The sequence below is a fragment of the Pteronotus mesoamericanus genome, unplaced genomic scaffold (genome assembly GCF_021234165.1).
Source record: "Pteronotus mesoamericanus isolate MK-2021 breed Mesoamerican mustached bat unplaced genomic scaffold, CSHL_Meso_final scaffold_507, whole genome shotgun sequence".
NCBI classification, from domain to species: domain Eukaryota; kingdom Metazoa; phylum Chordata; class Mammalia; order Chiroptera; family Mormoopidae; genus Pteronotus; species Pteronotus mesoamericanus.
In genome coordinates, this window is record NW_026555319.1 from 3,171,222 (window position 1) to 3,191,212 (window position 19,991).

A 19,991-nucleotide genomic window follows, 5' to 3' on the forward strand; every position below is an offset into this window, starting at 1 on the left:
ACCAGGTTTATTTCACCGCTTGGTTGGATGGGCCCCAGTCCACTCCCAGATGTCAAAAACGTTTTTCTTATTGGGAGTAATGGTGGGCAAGGTCACTGAAATGTTCTAGAAACTTCTGAGCTAGGAGTGAATGACCCTTCCTAATAGCCTGGGGGAAGTCGGAGGGAACTAGGCCTCCACCCTTTTCCATTGGAGAGAAGGGACTTCCCTGTCCCCACAGGAGGACGCGGGGTGGGGACTTTCTGTCTCTCCCTCTTCCCAGCTTCATGAGTCAGGCCCGGGGTGGGCAGGGAGAGCGGGAGACGCCTGTGCGTCCATCACCCCCGCCGCCCTGCGAAACCTAAGCCAGTCTCACTGTGAACCACTACAAACCTTAACTGGGGGAGTGAGGGGCTGGTCAGGCCTGGCGGAGCCTCGGGGTGACCGGGCCCAGCACCCAGCTTTAGCCCCTCTCCCACCCCCACTGGCTGGCAGGCCCCCCCCTACCCCGGCGACCCCACCCTGCTGTTCCGAGGCCCTTGGATGTTCAGGAACGGCACTCTCTTCCCCAGTCAATAGACGGGATGGCCACAAAGTCCCGGGTCTGGCTTTGCGGCAAGGCTGCAAGATGCTGGGAGAACCTGGTCAATAAAGTGTACTACCTCTGACCTCTTCCTGGCTGGGTTTTTCCATCAGACCCAGCTCTCCTCCCTGCCCTGCCTGGGCTAGTTGCGGGGAGCCTTTGGGGGGTCTCGGGCCCCCCTCAGGGTCCGGGGGTCCCTGGGCCCCAGGCTGGCCTTCACGGTTGCTGTCTCCGCGGGGCCGTGACGGGTAAGGAGGACCTGCCTCCCCTACACCCCCACACCCACGGCCTCCCAGGGAGGCCGAGACTCTGCAAACGCCACGTGCTGTTCTCCGTCAGGGGCCAGGCTCCTCGCGGCCTCGCCAACCCGGGGGCTGAGAAGTGGTACCGCGCAGGACAGCTCAGTCGGGTGGCTTCTTGGGGATTCTTTGTACCTGCTGGGTTGTGCCGAAGTCAGGGTCCCAGGAGGGGCTGGGACAGTGGCTTTTTTTTCCCCTTCCTGGGACCCCGACTTAAATACTCTTTGCCAGCTGGTAGAGAAGTATTTCAGTGTTTTACCTGCTGGTTCACTGCCTCTGCATAGACCAGCTCAGTATCTGCCACGTACCCATTTCCCTGCCGGATAAGCCGAGGCCTGAGACCCAGACTGTGGCCAGCTGGATCCCCCTCCTCGGGCTGGGACCTGCTGCCTCCAGCAGCTTATCTATCCTGTGCATCCGATCCAAACACCTCCCCATGGCACAGGGGCCCCCGTCTACCTTCCGGCCTCAAATGTGATCCTTGGTTGCCCTGCTACAGCCACACGGGGCGCCCTCCTTTGGGTCCTCGAGCAGCTAATCTTATGCATGCCTCTGAACCTTGGCACAGGCTGTTCCCTCTGCCTGACACACTGTTCCCTCCACTCGGTTCCCAGCTGGTTCCTTCGCATTCCTCTCTCAGCTCACATGTCCCCGCCTCCTCGGTGCGTCCTAAATGTTGAGTTCCCCCCATCACCCCAGCCTAGTGTTGTCACAGCACTGGTCACCCCCTGAAACTTGTTCTGCCTTTCTTGCTCCATTCCCCGCACAGGTCTACACAGTTTGCATATCACTTCATCCTCATAAAAGCCCTAAAATGTATGTTCACTATTATGCCCACTTTACGGAGAGGTTAAGCCACATCCCAGTTAGGAAGGGACAAAACCAGGATTCACATCCAAGGAGCAGGAGAGTGTATGTGACCCCACCCGCAGAACACCCGTGACGAGCGGTCCGGGCGGTGGGGGCAGGCCTGTGGGCATCGCGGCAAAGGCTACACGTCTAACGTCAGCCTTGAGCGCTCACGCCCAGGTGCCTCCAGGCCCCGGCAGGTGTCGGGAGTGTGGCCCCCCCGGTGTTGGGGACATCAGACCACACTCTGGTTTCCTCTTTTGCGTCCCCATTCCTGCCGTGGTGCAGAGAGACCTTCGTGTTCCATCAAAAACCGAATCTGCTGCAAGTGGGAGGATAAATGCCACCAACGCTCGGCATCAGGAACCGGCGACAAAAGGGGGAGGTGGGGGCCGGATCGGGGGAACGAGAGAGATGAAAGTAAATGGGGAGACGGGGGCTGGGGCCACCCAGGAAGGCAGGCGAGCAGAACTTCAGATGTGTCCAGAGGAGTTGGAAATTCCAATTTTAGCATGAGATCAGCTGCTTTTTATAGATCGGCTCGAATTATTTCCACAAAACCGAGGGTCGATAAAAGCCAGCTCTAGGCGGGGCTCAGCGTTGGGCCTCTGCGTTGGGCCTCGGCCTCCCAACTGTCCATCTGTGGCCCCCGCCCCACTCAGGCGGGCGAGTCCACGTTCCTCTCCCCGCCCCCGGCCAGAGTCAGCTCCAGGCCTCCAGGGGGCGAGCCAGAGCCCAAGCGGCTCCAGAGACGGACCTGGCCCCCCTTTCGAAGGCAGATAGGAGCTTTTCTTACACAGGCGGGCAAAGGGAGGCTTACGGTCGTGAGTGACGTTCTTTGGAGTCAATAAAGCTATTTGTAATTATCAAAACTCGCGTGTTTTTTTCCATCTGAACAACTGTAAACCTACTTTTGCCCACTCCTGTACACTTGTTGTTAGGGGATAATTCCAGATTTACAGAAAGCGGCCGGGCTGACCGGAGATGCCGTGCCCTGTGTCCGCGCCCCGTCTCCCCGCGAGCAGCATCCCGCCGGACCCGGGCGCGTCTGTCACAGACAGGGAGCCGACACCCACCCCCGCCGGCAATGCCGCGCCGGCTCCTCCTGTCCCGCTTCCAGCCCCTGCACTCGGCCGCCCCTGTTCCAGCTCCAGGTGCCGCGCTGCCTTCAAGGATGGGCTCTGAAGGGTGCTTTCACAGTAAATTCAATAGCATTTTAAAAGCAACATTGTTTCTACTGTGGTCAAATACACATAACAGGAAGTTTACCATTAGCGACATTCCATTCATTCGCCGTGTAACACAACTGTCACCCCTCTCTTCTTCCAGGACATTTTCATCATCCCCCCAAAACTCCAAACCCACAAGCAGTCCCTCCCCTGCCTCTGGCAACCGCCTGTCTGCCATCTGTCTCTGCGTTTGTCTCTTCACACACTTCCTGTCAACGGAATCACACACTGCGTGGCCTCTGTGTCCGGTGTCCCTCGTGCAGCATCGTGTCCTCGCGGTTCATCCGCGCTGTAGCGGGTGCCAGAGCTTCCTTTTCATGGCTGTATAATATTCCACCAGGTGGGTGGGCCACATCTGTCGACACCTCATTGGCTGACGGAGCCTTGGGGAGCCTCCACCTTTGGGCATCGGGAGCAGTGCGGCTGAGAACGCGCCTGCTTTTGAAGGCGTGTATGTTTTAGTTCTTTGGGGTGCAGACCTGGGAGACAAGCCGGCGGAGTCAGGCGGCACCTCTGTGTCCGGCATCTGAGGACCCGCCGGGCTGTTTTCTCCGGCGCCCCTGCCATTGGCCCTCCCACTAGCAGTATCCGGGTCTCAGTTCCTCCACACCCTCACCAGCACTTACGTGCTGGTTTCATTTGTTTTTTTAAATTAGAGCCAATCTAGTGGGCACGAAGCTGGCGGGGAGCCAGGGTTTTCACAGCTGGCTTTTTCTGTTACAATTAATTTAGCAGATACAGCTGCCTTCCCCGGCCCTGGGCCCCGCACTAGGCAACCCCTGCGGTTGGGGCGGGGGGCTGTGAGGGCCCAGGGCCGACCGAGCCCGGCGTGAGGACCCGGGGCCGGGAGAGGGCAGAGCCGGCGTCACGGAGGCGGCCCACGCAGGCGCACAGGGCCCGGCGCGCAGACGAGCCCCACGCTGTGCTTAATCCCCTGCAGCTGCTGTCTTGAAATTCTTAATAATGTTTGAACAAGGGGCCCAGCATTTCCACTTTGCACTGGGCCCTGCCTGCAAATGAGCGTCTCCTGGGTAGTGGTCCCAGCGGGAGGCGGGGGCCAGGAAGCCTGTCCGCACAGCTGCGCCTGAAGCGTCTGAGGCATCTGGGGCAGAGGGCTCAGAGAATTCCGGAACCTGCGCTCTGTCCCCCACCCCGCCCCCCAGGCCCTCACCCTGGCGCCCCTCACGTCCTCCTCTCCCCTCCCACAGCCCCTCCCTCTTCCCAGCTGGTCCCTGGAGCTAACAGTGCATTGGGGGAGGGGGGAGGAGGCTTTCCCAGCGGCTGGTCTGGCAGACGCTGGCCCAGAGCATGTGCTGGGAGGAGGCTGTTCACCTGATCTGGGGTCACAGTCAGAGCTGACAGCTCCAGGACAGAGGGCCAGGACCCCGAGGTGCCGATGGGAAGGGCGCTGAAGGTGGGCTCTTTGGGACCGAGTACCCTCACTGGGGCGGCAGGATGGCCCCTCCGTGGCGTGTCCCCGTGCCCACTGCACGGGGGCTGTGCCCGGGCTTGGGCCCTGCCTTCCCCTCAAGCCCCCGAATCTGCGTTTCTCCCCAAGTCTGGCTGAGACCTTCCCTACCTCAGGGAGCATCCAAAGCTAATGGGCTCGGAAATCCGTCTGTCCCTCCTCTTCTCCAGAGCGGCCCAGTGCTGGCGAGCAGGGGGGTCCTGCACAGGGAGGCTGGGCGGTGAGGCCCGCCCCACCGCGCCCTGTACCCCAGGGGCTGGTGCGCTCTGAAGAGTACCCGGCGGGGCGGGGGGGACAGACGGACATGAGTAGGTGGGACCAGCTGCCAGGCGTCCGCGAGTGGTGGGGACTGTGGCAAAATGGAAACCTCGTTCCCCCTTTAGAGGGCGCACCTGCTGCTCAGCTCTGCCAACTTTCACCACAAGGAAATGTGGACTAAGTGGAGCCTGGTTCCCCAGTGTTTCAAGGGAAGTTGGCCAACCGCGTTTTGTAATCCCCTGGTTTTAACTGGAGGCACCTCATCTCATATTCAAACTTTAAAAAGCACAAATGGGCCAAACGGAACAGGCCCTTGGGCCTCCGGAGGTGACCCCTGGTGTGTACCCACCATTTCGCTCCGCCTCGTCCCCTTGACTATGTCCCTCGTGGGCACGGAGTGTCGGGGTGGGCGTGGGGACCCGCGCCGGAGAGTAATTCGCTCCGTCTAGGCAACAAGCTGAGAAGAGCGGACTCTCCAGCCCTCCCCCAGCTCTCCGGCCCCCGGGCAGTGGCTGGCTCTTAACTGAGAGCAAATTCACAGAACAGAAAACTCACCTTGGAAACATCCTCAAGCCGCGAATGCAGTGGCTTTCCGCACACTCACAATGTCGTGACACTGTCGTCACATCCAGCTCCAGAACATTCTCCTCACCCCAAAAGGAACCGTGGCCCCCATTGCAGTTGCTCCCCAGCCCCCTTCCGTGGGCCCAAGGCCACTGCGGGTTTGCTTTTGTACCCACAGACATGCACATTCCAGACGTTTCCTTTGCAGAGAATCCTACAGTGTGTCCCTTTGTGTCTGGCTTCTTTCCCTCACCAGTGTCCAGCGTTCGCCTCGGGTGGAGCCTGTGTCGGGACTTTATTTTGGTGCGAGAACAGTCCCTTGTGCGGCGCGACTACCCTGCGGTCACCCGCTCACCGGCTGGTGGGCATTTCGGTCACTTCCCCTTCTGGCTGCTGTGGCCGGGCCTCTGCGAGGTTTGTGCGGCTGACACTTCCAGCCGCCCGCGTAGGCTTGCTGGGCCAGGGCCTTTTAAACCTTGTCCTCACTGCAGTCCCTGCTGGGAACAACACGGTACTTCCCTAGCAGGCACACACCCCACCACGAGCTTCCCGAAGACTATTATTTCTTACAAATTATTCTGTCCTGCGTTTTTCAAGGGGAAAGAATGATGTCATGGCCCACGAATGCCTCAGGCCATTTGAAAACCGCTGCAGCGGGAAGCCTGCCCACGTGGGTGGTGTCTGCAAACACGAGACACAACTGACGTGTCCTCTGTTTAAGTATGGCCCAGGACATACGGCGGGTATTACGTGGGACGAAGGGACATAAAGGCAGAACGTGGATCCCTACATATTACTGTGGATACGTCTCAAAAACATAAAAACAAGCCAAGAGAAAAGCAAGCTGCAGAATGATAACACATAACGACATCCTTGGTTTGTTGATACCCAGAAAACAATATCCAATCTATTCCTCGGGTAGAGAAATGTGTACGGTTTTAAACCAGGCTGGGAGGCTGCACGCTCTGCTCACAGTGGGTGATCAGGGCGGGGGACTCCCACCAGGCAAATCTTTCCTGTTAGGAAGAGATGCAGGTGCAGAACAAACAGAAGAAATGTGAACAATGGCAGGTTCTGAGTGGTGAGCGCATGTGGGTTCGTTATATTATTATTATTATTATTATTATTATTATTATTTAATGGTATCAATTTGAGAGAGGAAGGGAGAGAAGAACTTAAGTCTTACAGGTGCCCTGGCCGGGGATCAAACCCACAGCCTCAGGGGGCTGAGATGATGCTCTAAGCAACTGAGCTCCCGGCCAGGGCCAGCTTGCTAGGTTCCTTTATGTACATTTCAGAACCTCAGACTCTCCCCTGGGGGTGGGGGAATGGCACCCTCAAGGTCTGGGAAGGCGTCCCCATCCCCCGGGAGGAGAGCCAGGCCTTCCGAAGGCTGTTTACTGAGAACAGGTGTGGGGAGGCCCACCCTCCAGCCAGGAACTTCTCCCTGAGGGCCCTGCGGGCACCTGCAGGCTCCTCCCTCCCTGAGAACCTCCCCTCCTCCTGGGCGGAAACTCTAGAAAAGCCCACAGAGGGGGTCTCAGGAGCCCAGCCCCCGCACCGCCGTTGCAGCCAAGGGAAGTCGTTCGGGGCCCAGGTGGGAGAGCTGTTACAACACCACCTTACTTAGGGTGCAGACGAGGCTTTAGCTCCGCTCCCCACCTCCCCTGCCCCGGGTTCCAGAAAGAGGTTTTTAAATTTAGTGTTTACTTTTTTTTTTTTTTGTGGTGAAATACACATAACATAAAATTGACCCATTTCATCATTTTGAATTGTACCACCCAAGAGTACTACATACACGCACCATTTTCCTTTAACCGTTTAAAAGCACATTTATTACCCCCTTTCGTCTGAATGACCGGTCTACAGAGATTGGCACCGAGCTGGACAGAGGACGATGATGACGATGATTATTCTGGTAAAAAAAAACATTTTCAGTGCACCAGGCATCCATCTAAGCACCTTATGTATTAACGTTGAACCCTCACAACAGGCTCATGAGGCAGCTACTAATATTAACCATATTTTTCTAAAAGAGAAAAGCAAGATTGAGTAACCTACACAGTCACGCAGCTAAGGAACAGAGCTGGGACTTCAACCCGGGCCGCCGGAACAGCGGCTGCCCCCTGGAGCCCCCGGCCAGCGCCTGGGCTGATGGGCAGGCTGACCCGTTTCCGATGCCCCGCCCACACATTCTCCACTGTTGTCTTTTTCTTCCCATCCTTCGCAGTAAGTCACTAAGAGCCACGTGTTCCAGCCCAAGGAGCTGGGGTTACTGAGTCACTCAGGGAAGCATCAAGAAACAGATCATCCAGAGAGGTTTCCCTCCCTGTTTCTATTCTTCCCTCAGCCCTGAGTCACCTGGGGGTGGTCCCAACAGCAGCTAAGCTGTCCCATTGTCGCAGCCTGTTGCCTGAGATCAGTCATTCAGCAGCGATTATTATTTATTGAGAGCCCAGGCTGTGCTAGGCTGTGGGTCACCACGAAAAATTAGAGGTACGGGTCCCTATGTTCTCATGGATCATGAACCCCAAATGGGGAAAAGATGAGCGTGTCTGAGCCGCGGCGAGGTGACGTCTGAGCCAAGGGCCGAGTGGGCAGGAGTTGCCTGGGAGGAAGGGTGAGCCGGGTGAGCCAGGTGAGCGTGGCCGTCCCTCCCAGTGTTGACCTCGGTGTCACCAGAGGACCCAGCCAGCCCACTCCCGGGTACAGACCCCGGGAAGCGAAAACATGTCTGTGCAGAAACTTGTACATGAATGTTCACTGCAGCTCTGTCCACGACAGCCTAGAGGTGGAAACAACCCTAATGTCACTAACGGACCAGCAAGCGCGGTCTCGGCCCCCCGAGAACCGTTCTCCCACCGTGAAAGGGGAAGGGCTGGCGCATGCGCCAACGTGGGTGAACTGTGGAAACATTGCTGCCACGGAAGGTGCCAGACACGAAAGGCTACATTTTGTGGGATTCCTTTCATGTGATCTGTAAACAGAAAGCAAGTTCAAGGTTCAAAAGGCATGGGGAGGGGGAGGGGTGAGCTGCTTTAAAGGGCGAAAGGTGTTTTTACTGGGTGAGGAGACAGTTTTGAAAGTCGAGAGACCGGTGTGTGCGTGACATTGTGAATCACTAATAATCACGAATGCGCACCCTTTGAAGCGCTTCATTGCATGTGACGTGAATTTCGCCTCCTTTTTAAAAAAAGATAAGAGGCCGGGAAAAATTGGTCTGGGCAGGGAGTGGCAAGTGTGAAGACCACGCTCGGGCAGAAGCACGGAGAGGGCGGGTCTGGGCTTCTGGGAGGGTGCGTGATGTCTGGCACGAAGACTGGAGGGCGCTGGAGGGGTTTGACCCGGGGGCGGCCTGGCCCACCTCTGGCTGTGTGTGGAGACCACAGCACCGGGCGGGTCAGGGCCCCTCGCCCCCCCCACCCCCCGAGGCCGGGGCCGGGGCCGGGGCGCACCCCACTCCGTGAACGAGGCCACCTGCCTCACAGAGGGGAGCAGTGATTGTTTCATCCCGGCCAGGATGTCCTGCTGTTATTTATAACCGGAGGGCCCGGGAGCTGAGGTTTTGAGAAACACTTAGGAGTTTCACCCTCTTGAGTGCGGCCAAGAGCGGCCAGTGGCTGGCCACCCAGCGGGGCCCGGGGGCAGCTATGCGAGTCCCGATAGACGTGCTGCAGAGCCCTTCACCTCCCCCGGCACCGAGCAGAGCTCGCAGCCCCTGCCAGCGGCAGCTCCAGGCTCCGGCCCAGCCCGAGGGAGCTGGCTCACGGCATTTACGGCATTTACGTAACTAAGGCCAGGCAGCTGCCAGACAGGAGTTTCCTGACCTCTGACCCTCGGTTATCTAGCTTTCCTGGACATTGGCCTAGAGAAACGGAAGGCTTTTTCCAAATGGGAGCTTGGCTGGAAGCCGGGACTGATACGCAGTGGCTCTGGTCAGGGACAGGCTTTTCCCTAACAGGAAGGTGGCCGCTTTGGGGACGTCATTTGTGCCTCACTCCCTCCAGGCAGTCTCCGCGATTGCTCACTGCCCCAGCTGGCCGCCTCCGCGCCCATTTCCGTGACCTGCTGCTGTGTCCCTGGCACACGGCTTGCTCTCTGGACCTCCTGGGAGCTTCCGAAAGGCAGCGCCTGTGCCGACTCACACCGGGGCCCCCACATAGCCGGGGTGCTCCTTGGCGCCCCGACCCCACCCACCGGACGAAGCCAGGCGTCTCCCTGCCTCGCTGGTCTCTCCCTCCTGATGTCCCCAAGTCACCTCAGACTCATCGTGGCAGAAATGCAGCCTCTGGAGATCTTCCTCCCAAACCTGTTTTTCTTGCAGCCGAGTCCATCTTTGTCAGCGACATCCTGGCCAGCCGCTCAGGCCCCCACGGCGGAGCTCCTCCCGGACACCCCCCCGCCCCCCGCTCCCGGGGCCGCTGCAGCACGGCCCTCGGCGAGACCCGCAGAGCTGCCAGCCTCCCCTGCGAGTCGGCCCCACGAGGCCCGCGCCCACCGCAGGCTGCGGCGGCCCCGGCGCCCACCCGGCCGCACCCTCCGACCCCACCCTCCACGCAGCCGCCCGCGAGGGCTCGCGGTTTTAACCAGCTTTTCCTTCTGAGCGCAGTTTCAGACACACAGGAAAACTGCAAAGTGGGTGCAGAGAGCTCCCGCTCCCTCCCCTGCCTGGGCCGCTTTCACTTCCTTCATCAGTGTGTTTGCCCCATATCAACGCATTATAATCCATTACAGTCTCTGCTTTATTCAGATTTTCTTCATGTTCCCACTGCTGTCATGCTTCTGTCCCAGCATCCTGTCCGCGTTACCTTCAGCCGTCCCATCGCCACTTGGCTGGGACAGTTCTCTGACGTCCCTTGGCTTTGGTGACTTGGACAGAGTTGCGGGGCACTGGTCGGGGACATTGTCCATTGTCCCCTGTTGGAAGCTGATGTTTTCCTCAGGGCTGGACTGGGTTGCGGGTCTGGGGGAGGAAGAGTTTCCCTCGTCACCTCACATCAGAAGGTCATGCTGTCCTTGTGAATTGTCACCGCTGCCATTGGCCTTGGTCGCTGCTGAGGCGCATCTGTCAGGTGTCTCCGCTGCGAAGTCACCTTTTGCCCCACTTCCACACTGTCCCATCTGGGCCGACGCCTCTGCACAGCCCGCTCCCAGGGAAGGAGAGTCACAAGCCCCCGTCAGAGTTCTGAGCCGTCAGAACCGTGACTCGGCTCCTCTCCTTCCTGAGGCTGAACAGCGACCAGGCCTCCTGCCCTTGGGATAAAGCCGACGGCGGCCTCCTCGCGGCCCCGCCCCTGCTCCACACCACGCATGCTCTGTGCTGCCTCGCCCAGGCCCCTCTGCCCTTCCTCTGGGCCTGTGCGGGGCTCTCCCCTCCGCACCCCCCAGTCCTCTCCTGGCTGGCTCCTTCTCGGTCAGGTGTCCCTTAGCTCACATGTCACTTCCCCTGGGGATCCAGGGCTAATCCTGGGGGAAACCCTGAACCCCACCCAGGGGGGTCCCCCCCGGGGACACTTGCCACCCCAGCCACTCAGACTGTGCACAGCCACAGCTGGGTAGGGAGCAGGCAAGACACGCCAGAACAAGGCTGGTGACGTCCCAGAGCCATGCAGGGTCAACGGGGCGCACGGTGTCTTCCAAAGTCCACGTCCGTGACCTCGCACTGGCCACGCAACCTCAGCGGTGCTGGGAGCGTTTATACCGCAGGAAGCAGTAGGTTCTGCAAGTCCGGGCTGCCTTGTTTCCGGCAGCTGATGGCTAAATTTACCCAGACACCAGTGAGCGACCCTGCCGAGCCCAACCCCCGGGGAGGGAGGAGAAGTCTGTGGATGCTGAGCAAGCCGGGGAAGAAGAGGAACGGGGAGAAAGTCCCCGGGAAGCTGTTGTCCCAGACCCGCCCACCCACCAATTCACATCAGCTGGTCTTCGGGGCCCCAGGCACCAGGAGGAAGCAAACACAGCTCTTCCTCACAGGACTGATCATTCACTCAAGGCCCCAGAGAACCCGCCCGAACGCTGTTCCCAGGGCGATGGCCAGCGTGCCGTTGAAGACGAGCTGGCCCACAAGGGAGCAGGCCACCGCGAACGAGAACAAGCAGAAACAGACCCACACAGACCTCAGACGCTGGCTCGATCCAGCTCGGATTTCAAAACAGTAATGCTTATCTCGCCTTAAAAAAATCATCATCAAGCTTGAAAATGCTTACAAGGAACAAAGGTCTATGAAAAGCAATGCAGGCCCTGCCCGAGTGACTCAGCTGGTTAGAGTGCCATCCGGACACGCCAGGGTTGCGGGTTCGATCCCCAGTCAGGGCACATGCAAGAAGCAACCAATGAATCCATCAATAAGTGGAACGACAACGTGATGTTTCTCTCACTCTCCCCTACCCCTTTCCTTTCTCTAAAGTCAGTAAGTTTAAACACACACACACACATTAAAAAGAAAAAGAGCCCTGGCTGGTGTGGCTCAGTGGATTGAGCGCTGGCCTGCAAACCAAAGGGTCGCCGGTTCAATTCCCAGTCAGGGCACAGGCCTGGGTTGCGGGCCAGGTCCCCAGTGGGAGACACATGAGAGGCAACCACACATGGATGTTTCTCTCTCTCTCTTTCTCCCTCCCTTCCCCTCTGTCTAAAAATAAATTAATTAATTTATAAAAAGAAAGAAAAAGAAAAGCAACACAGACTCGATAAAGAACAAAACAGAACTTCTGAAGAATTAGAGACGTATCAGAAGAAATTACGCAGAATGCAACACAGAGAGGCGAACGAGATAAAAACAGCCAGGAGAGAAAACGAGCATGTGAAGCTTCCTTGAGACGTTTGTTACACTGTCCTTTGGAGTCTCAGACCGAGAGGCCGGAGAGAACAGGGAGGGGGGTCATCCAGGACTGATGTAAAGACCTGCCAATCTGAGGAGGCAGAAGGTTTGCGGATGAGGAAGTGAGTGAGAGATTGCGGGATCGGAGCGCCCTGCCCCCTCCCTCGCCCTCCACGTGGGCCTCGGTGGGTGGGAAGCCCCTGCCTTCTCTCCCGGGGTTTGCACGCGTGGGAGCGAGCAGGGGATAGGAAGCCTGCCAGGTCTGTGCCACCTCGTACCAGATGTCCTTCACCGCGGCTCGGCCTCGGTTGCCATGCCTCGCCTCCCCAGCCCTGGTGAGGTTTAAAATAGACAGGAATGCAGCCCAGCTCCTGAGCTGTGACAGCCCAGCCTGCAACCCTGAACTTGCCCCAGGGGAGCAGGAATAGCCAAACCTGCTTAGCCGCCTTCCTCCCCGGAACAAAGCGCAACGTTGCAAACCCAGAACAGCCACCCCAGGGCCCTTCCAGCCGGAGGGAAGGAGGAAAGAGGGTCCGACAGGGTTTGCGTTGCCGCTGTTGTCCTTCTCTCTGCCCGGGGCCCCCACGCCACGCACACAAGGCTGCAGGGGGCCGACCTGTCAAGGCGGCTTGGCCCACGCCCCGTGCATGCTTTTCTAAAAATATCCCGCCTAGTTTCTGCAGCGAAGGAGCTGGGACAGGAATTAGCCCCATTCTCCGGATGGGAATGCAGAGCTCCAAGAAGCAGTGTAATTTGCTCCCACCGTCTGCCACCAAAGCCCGGCTTCTCCGGGCCCCCGGCCCCAGCTGTTTCTCGGCCTGCCCCTGCGGAGCCCGTGTCCGGCGTGCACGGCGTGTGCCTCCAGATGCCGCAGGGGACGGCAGTCTGGCTTTCCCGACCCCGGCAGTTACAGGTCATGGGCATGGACAGATCAAGCCCAGGCGGAAAGGCCTCAGGCAGCTCACAGGTGAGGACGCAGAGTCACCGGTCGGCAGAGAGCGAAGGGGAACCGTGGTGTCCAGATGGGGTCAGGCACCCGCTTAGTGGCCCTTCGCGTGCTGAGCTTCACAGATATTGCAGTTTTTACCAACTGGGGGCAAGAATCTGCCCGGCAAGAAGATGACCACCGGCTTGACTGGGATGTTCAGGAACCAAACCTGCGGCCTGCCGGGACTGGGGACACGCTGCAGCGGGCGTGGACCTTGAACAAATTACGTGACGTAGGAGAAGCCTACGTGTGGGATTCCACGTATGTCATGAAATATCGAACAGACGCATCACAGGCAGAGAGGAGGACACAGGGAGCCGGGCTGGGGGCAAGGGACCGGGGTCCGGGGGACCAAAGTGCCCTGGAGACGGCCGGCAGCGGCCGCCGCACAGCCACGCGACTGTGCTCGTTCCCGCCGGCCTAGGAACGGTCGCGGTAGCCCATTTTCTGTTGGATATATCTTACAACGATGCAATGACATTTTTTAAAGTGGTAAGTAGCAGAGATAGTTCTCTGAGGATTCATGGAGGCGGATATCAAAGCAGAGAAATAAGACTATTGCATAACATGATGCCATTTGGGTTTTTATTTTTTTAAAAATCCAGCCAACGCAGCCCTAAACATGCTATGTGTTCATCTATGAAAGAATAAAATGGTCCGGAAGGAACAATGCACCCCAGGCAGAGACGTGAGGGTCCGGGAGGGTGGGTGCAGAACTGAGTCAGGTGGTCAGAGGGGATGGTAAGTTATGACTCATTTATGTTCGAAGGAGGATGGTGTGGCGGGCGGAATGGGAACCCCCAGGAAGGCCCACGGCCTGACCCTCAGCTCCTGCCAACGGTGCCGTGTGCGGCGGAAGGCGCTGGGCAGGTGCGTTCGGTTGGGCATCCTGAGATGCGAGGGTCCCTTGGGGGAGCCAGGTGGCCCAAAGAAATCACAAGCGCCCTCGTAAGCGGGAGGCAGGAGGGTCAGGGTCAGAGGAAGTGCGGCTCTGGAAATGGAGCTTCGAGAGCTGTGCTTAGAACATGGAAAGGGGCTGCCAGCTAAGGAGTGTCTAGGCCTCCAGAAGCTTCCGGAAAGGCAAGGAAGCAGATCCTCCCCCCGCAGCCTGCAGAAGGAATGGTTCTGCCAACACCCTTGCTTGAGGACTCCTTGGCTCCTGGCGCGTGGAACGGTAAGAGAATGCATTTGTTTAAGTTCGGGTGGTTTGTTCAAGCAGCTGCAGGAAAGGCGTGCGGACGGGTTCCCGTGTTACGCATGTGGTCCAACCGTGGGAAAATCACAGACCTCCAAGACGAAGGCTGGGGGAGGAGGGAGCCGCTCTGGGGTGGGTCAGACGAGGCAGCGCCTCTTGAAAGGAGGGTTTGGACGAGGTGGGCTTCTGGAAACACCGGGCCAGGAACCCGAGGGCAGGGAGGTGGGAGGTGATGGCCGTGTGGGACGGCCGTGGGACCGTCAGCCTGTGCAGAGCCACCTCCGGCACCGCGAGGTGTGAGCAGCTTCAAGCCCCATCTTCACACATTTTCTGCCAAGATGGGACATGCAAATTTTCACGACAGCGCTCCAGATTTAGTGCCTGATCAACACCTTCTGCCGAGAAGAATCTTTATTTATTTCTTTTTAAATAACTGCTTGAAATTTTTTTCAAGAAAAAACACCCCTCCAACTATGTTCAGTGCTGGTAGAGGAAAAGTTACCTCGGGCCGTGCCTGCTGAGAGCCTTTGGAACTGTCCGGGACTCAGGTAACGTTATCAAGAGTTGCGTTAATAAAAAGTTGGCTTCTCTTCGTTTGGGACCTGATTGCAAAATGACAGATTCTGGGCAAGTCGGACATGAGCCTTGCGCTCGGCCGCGGGGAGGGCAGATGGGGACACTGCGGCCTTAACACAGGCTGAAAAGTCCCCGGGGAGGAGGCACGAGAGGCTGCTAACGATGACCTTTCTTTTCCCCTTTCTTCGCTATTTGAATTTGGTTTTATACCATTTTATGACTTTTTAAATGGAATTTATTGGGGGTGACTTTGGCCAATAAAAATTGTATGGGTGTCAGGGGCACAGCTCCGTCACACACCGCCTGTGCGTTGCAGTGTGTGTTCGCCCGTCCAAGTCGAGTCCGTCTCAGGACTTTTTAAAAACTAAAACGCGAGGGGAGCACTGCTCCCCTCCCCAGGCGTGGGCTGCGCCTGGCCACCCCTTCCGAGGGGGACAGGACGGGAAGTTGGGGGAAGGAGTCACTTCACAGCGGAGACACCTGGCAAACACGCCTCAGGTGATCCAGGTCAACGTCGCCGGTGACAGATCACAGGGACAGCGTGTTCTTCTGATGCGATGCCATGAGAATGGCGCTGCGCCTCCGTGGCCTTCCTCCCCCAAACCCACGGCCCCAGTCTGACCCTGGGAAACACGTCGGGCAAACTCCGATGGAGGACAACCTACAACGTCCCTGACCAGTCCCCTCAGCTCTGCCAAAACCAAGGCAGCCTGAGAAACAGCCACAGCCAAGAGGAGCCGAAGGAGGTGGGCAGCTGAAGGTGACATGATCCTGGACGGGGTTCTGGGACAGAGGAAGGACACTCGGGGGAAACACTAAGGAAACCTAGGTAAACTACGGCTAATAATGAAGTATAACAATGGTGCATTAATTGTGGAAAATGTGCCTCATTGTGGTCAGATGCTAGTAACAGGGGACACTGGATGGGGGGCGTGTAAGTGGGAACTTTCTGAACCTTCTTGTTGATTTTTCTGTAAATCTAAAACAGTTCTACAAAATAATATTTATTAAAAATTAAAAGGTGGCTCAATTTGATTATGAGGAAGTTAGTCTACGTACGTGCTCACAGAGGTGTGCAAAGGCGTGTCTGTAGAGACCCAAGTGCCGGGGAGAGGCGCCCGGGAATGCTACACAGCAGTGAAAAAGAAATGCCGCGTAGCTGAAGTCCCGAACAGCTGCTTGCAGAGCAGTGAGACCCTACTTCTGCTAAGTGAGAAGTCACATACTTATGTGCATGTTTAGAGAGACTTAGAAAAACTCTAGAAAGAAACACAACTGTTCACTGTGGTTACCTCTGGAATATGAGATCAATATTCCTGGAATATGGCGTTGGATTTGTTTGTAACACTTCAGCTTACATCTTTACCATTGGGACAGTTCTTTACAGCCAAATATTTTTAAGTGTTTGAACATTAATTTGTGTATTTGGTTATGAAATAAGCCAGATCTTCTAAAAGGGATGGAGAATCGTATCGCCCAGTTAAGAAACGAAAGATGCAAATTACTTCTAGAACTAAAAAAAGATAGCAAGAAAAACCAAAGCCCTACAAGGTTCTTTCTAAAACACCAACCTGAAAGTTTCTCTTTCTCCCTCGAGAGCCTGCAAGCGCAGCGCCCGGAAATCGAGTCTTGAGTTTTACCCGCACGTACGTCAGCCCAGATACCATAACCACTGCTCAGCTGTGAGGCTTTTCAAACAGCGTCAGGGCTGGAAGTGAAGTTTAGAGCTGAACTCATTTCCAGTGCAGGGACTTAATATCCTTGAAGCTGTCAGACTTACCGCGAGTGCGTCGGAGCGCAAGCAGGCGATTCATTGCTGCAGGGTCCGGGCAACACGGGCCGAAACAGGAAGGCTCACCTCCTTAAGCCCCTTTGGCGAGGAGAACAAAGTTCTGGGATTTGAACGTGTCTGGGGTCCTCTCGAAGGACGGCCTGTGAGTCATATTCAGGGACGCGCGAGCTAAGTGATCGTAGAGATGACTGTCCCTGATCAACGGGAGACAAAATTAGCCTTCTTACCTCTTGCTTTTATTGGACCAGATGGTGCGAAACAGAACTGGTTTTGGTGAGCGGTACAAAAAGCAAAGCGAATGCTTAAGAACCTCTCTTCCTTAAAATAATTCGCGAGAGTAGAACTTCAGCAACATTGAAGTAGGGAGTTTAAAGGACACCAGGCTGTGAAAGCTTGTGTTCCGCTGTGGAGTGGCACGTGGGTCCACACATTGTCACGCATTGTGGGTTTACTCAGTATATGAACTTGGGGTTTAAGACGCTGATTCTGGGGGGGGACCATTTTGACCTTTGCACTCATGTTCAGTACATTTTTTCCTGAGGTTGCCAGCAGCTGCTAAAATGAACCTACATCAATTTTCTTTCTTTCGTTTTTGTTCAAACAAGAACAAAAATAAAAATTCTTCATCCACAAGCACTGTTGTAATCTTAACATAGCTCAAATAAAAGGAAAGAAATTTCATCTACGGTTCTGTCCAGCAACGTAAAGATTTTGTCTCTGTACTTTTTGTTGACCTACAAACATGACTTGTCTGCGGCTATAATCACAGTGCAGACACGCATTTCCATTTTGCCTTTGAACCTGAATGGAACTCGTACTGGGTTTTGCAGTTTGCTTCCTAGTCTTTGTTTCTCATTTTAATTAGTTGGAAAACCTCCCATGGATCAGATTTGCCACGATTTACTTAACCTGTCCCCCATGCTGGTCGTTTAAACAGTAACGGCCTCGGCCTCGCAGCAGGTGCTGTAGGAGCGATCCGTTGCTTAACAACAAATACTTTTGATCTCGCATAGTTTCTGTGAGTCAGGAATCAGGGAGCAGCCGAGAAGTTGGTGATGGCTGGGGGTCTCATCCGAGGCTGGACTGGGGACGGCTGGGTGGGGGGCTCTGTTCCTTACCGCGCTCACTTCCTCGCAGGCTGCTGGCCGTCCTCACGGGACGATGGCTGGCCCCCCACAGCAAGCCCTGGGACAGAGGCAGGTGCAAAACCGGAGCCTAATCCTGGGAGCGGGTGCCGTCGCTCTCACCTGCAGGAGAGAGGGCCACTCCAGGGGCGTGACTGCCGGGGGCGGGCCGCCACGGCCGCTCTGCCCCGTCTCCCTCATTTTCAAACCCTCTGTCTTTGATCTATTGTACAAAGACCTCTGTTGCCGGAAAAATTTGCCACAGCCTTTCCAAGCCCAGACATTCAAACACTACTCCTCCAAAGCTCTGTACATCGTACTTCCTGGGTTGCGGGGATAAAGCCACCTTCATAGGTAGGAGCTGGTTTCTGGAACTTCTGACATCCTGCCGTTGGACCTCTACCGAGTGAGAGATGAGGTAATGCACAGCTTTCAAAGCTTACGTTTTTTTTGGCACAAGGAACACTAATTAAAAATAAAAAAAGAACCGAAGAACCAGGATGGCTATTTAAAAAAACACACAAAAAAACAGAAAACAAGAAGTTTGGCGTGGACAAACTTCTCTCCTTTTTTTGTATGACTGAAATAGGTTATTAAACCCCTCATGGGAACAAAAAACTTACAAAAATCCAAACTCCAAAACAGCCAAACCCCAAATCAAAATAACCAAACCCCCTGCGCTTCCACCTTTGTAACACACTGAAACGCTGTCAGCCTTGAGTGTAACCTTCCCGATGCTGTGCTCTGGACCCTCTCACTCTCCAGAGCAGGCGCTGCGTCTGATTTTTTTTCCCTCTGGATGACTAGTGCTTAGGTAATGCTGGGCATTTCGATATTGGCAGATGGCAATGACAAGGCCGGTGACATCAGGCTGCGTGTCCCGAGAAGGGCAGGGCTGTTCCACCTGCCGCCCTGGGGAGCAGCCCCTCCCCTGCCCCCTGGTAGCGGCCCAGCGCACGCTACGGTGCCTCCTCATCAGATCGCCATGTTTTCTCCCAGCTCTTGAAACTGGAAAACATTTATGAATAATCCTCCTACCTTGCATCAGAGAGAAAGAATTCCAATCTCAAGGCTAGCAGATTTTAAGGCTCAGCTATGTGAAGGTTATGTACTTTTTTTTTTTTTTTTTGAAGGGTGCTTTCCAAATAATTCCTGGTGTTGTGTAACAGGAGGCTCATTACTGGGTAACAAAGCCTCCATTGAGAGAGCAGCCGCGGCCCTACATATAGTGCCCTTGATATGCCAGAGCAAAACCCTGATTGACCCACAAATGTTACAGGCGGGTGGCGGTGTGCAGACAAATGCCAATGAAGTCTCCGTCAACCAGGAAAAAGAGGGAAAACATACACGTCCGCTTACACATTAAACTGAGAGGTTTGACACCAATGCAAGGATTTTATGTTTCTTTTCTATTTTCAACAACTTGTAAGAGCACCAAGAAGTTTTGGTGGCAGCAGAACACAAAACTTTTTTCTGCGGTTTGCCCTGTTTGACTAAGGAAGTGGTATGTGACTCGAATAGGCTGGTGGCAGAAAACAGGCTTGAGAAGAGTCATGAAGGAATCGGGCAGGGCTGAGACTCCAAGAGCCTCGGCTGAAGCGCGCGTCCACACACAGGTGTGCCGCTCAGAAGCCGGCCGGCTCCTGGTGCGTGTCCTCGGCTCCGGCGCCTCGCCCCCTCCACCTGGAGCGCTCCGGCCCCTGACCTCATCTCACCCTCTGTGGGGACTGTGAGCAATGTCTGGACATCTTCAGCCTCCTAGGTGAGAATTTTCTGGAAATACAGCTACTATTCCCAAATTGGCAGGTCCATTTTTTTTCCTAGAAAGAAAAAAGAAAAAAAAAACCTGAGCTAACACCCTGACCATAAATTTGACTTTCTACTCCCCCTTCCTCTTTTCTGTGGCCTTTCCTCTTTGAAGCCACCTTTTTTTTTCCTTTTAAACTGATTTTAGACAGAGAGGGAAACATCAATTTGTTGTTACTCTTATTTATGCATTCACTAGTTGATTCTTGTATGCCCTGACCAGGGATCAAACCCACAACCTTGGTGTATCGGGATAACACTCTAACCAATCCAGCTACCCGGCCAGAGCTCAAAACCACCTTTTTTTGATCAACTATAACAAGTTCAAAGGAAAAAAACTATCAAACTCAATGAAAACTCTTACTTGCAGATAACATAAAATGCTTCCTCTAATTTTCCTCATTTTTTGACAAACGTGCACCCTTCGTCACGAGAGGCTAGGAGGAAAGAGAACAGGGAGCCCA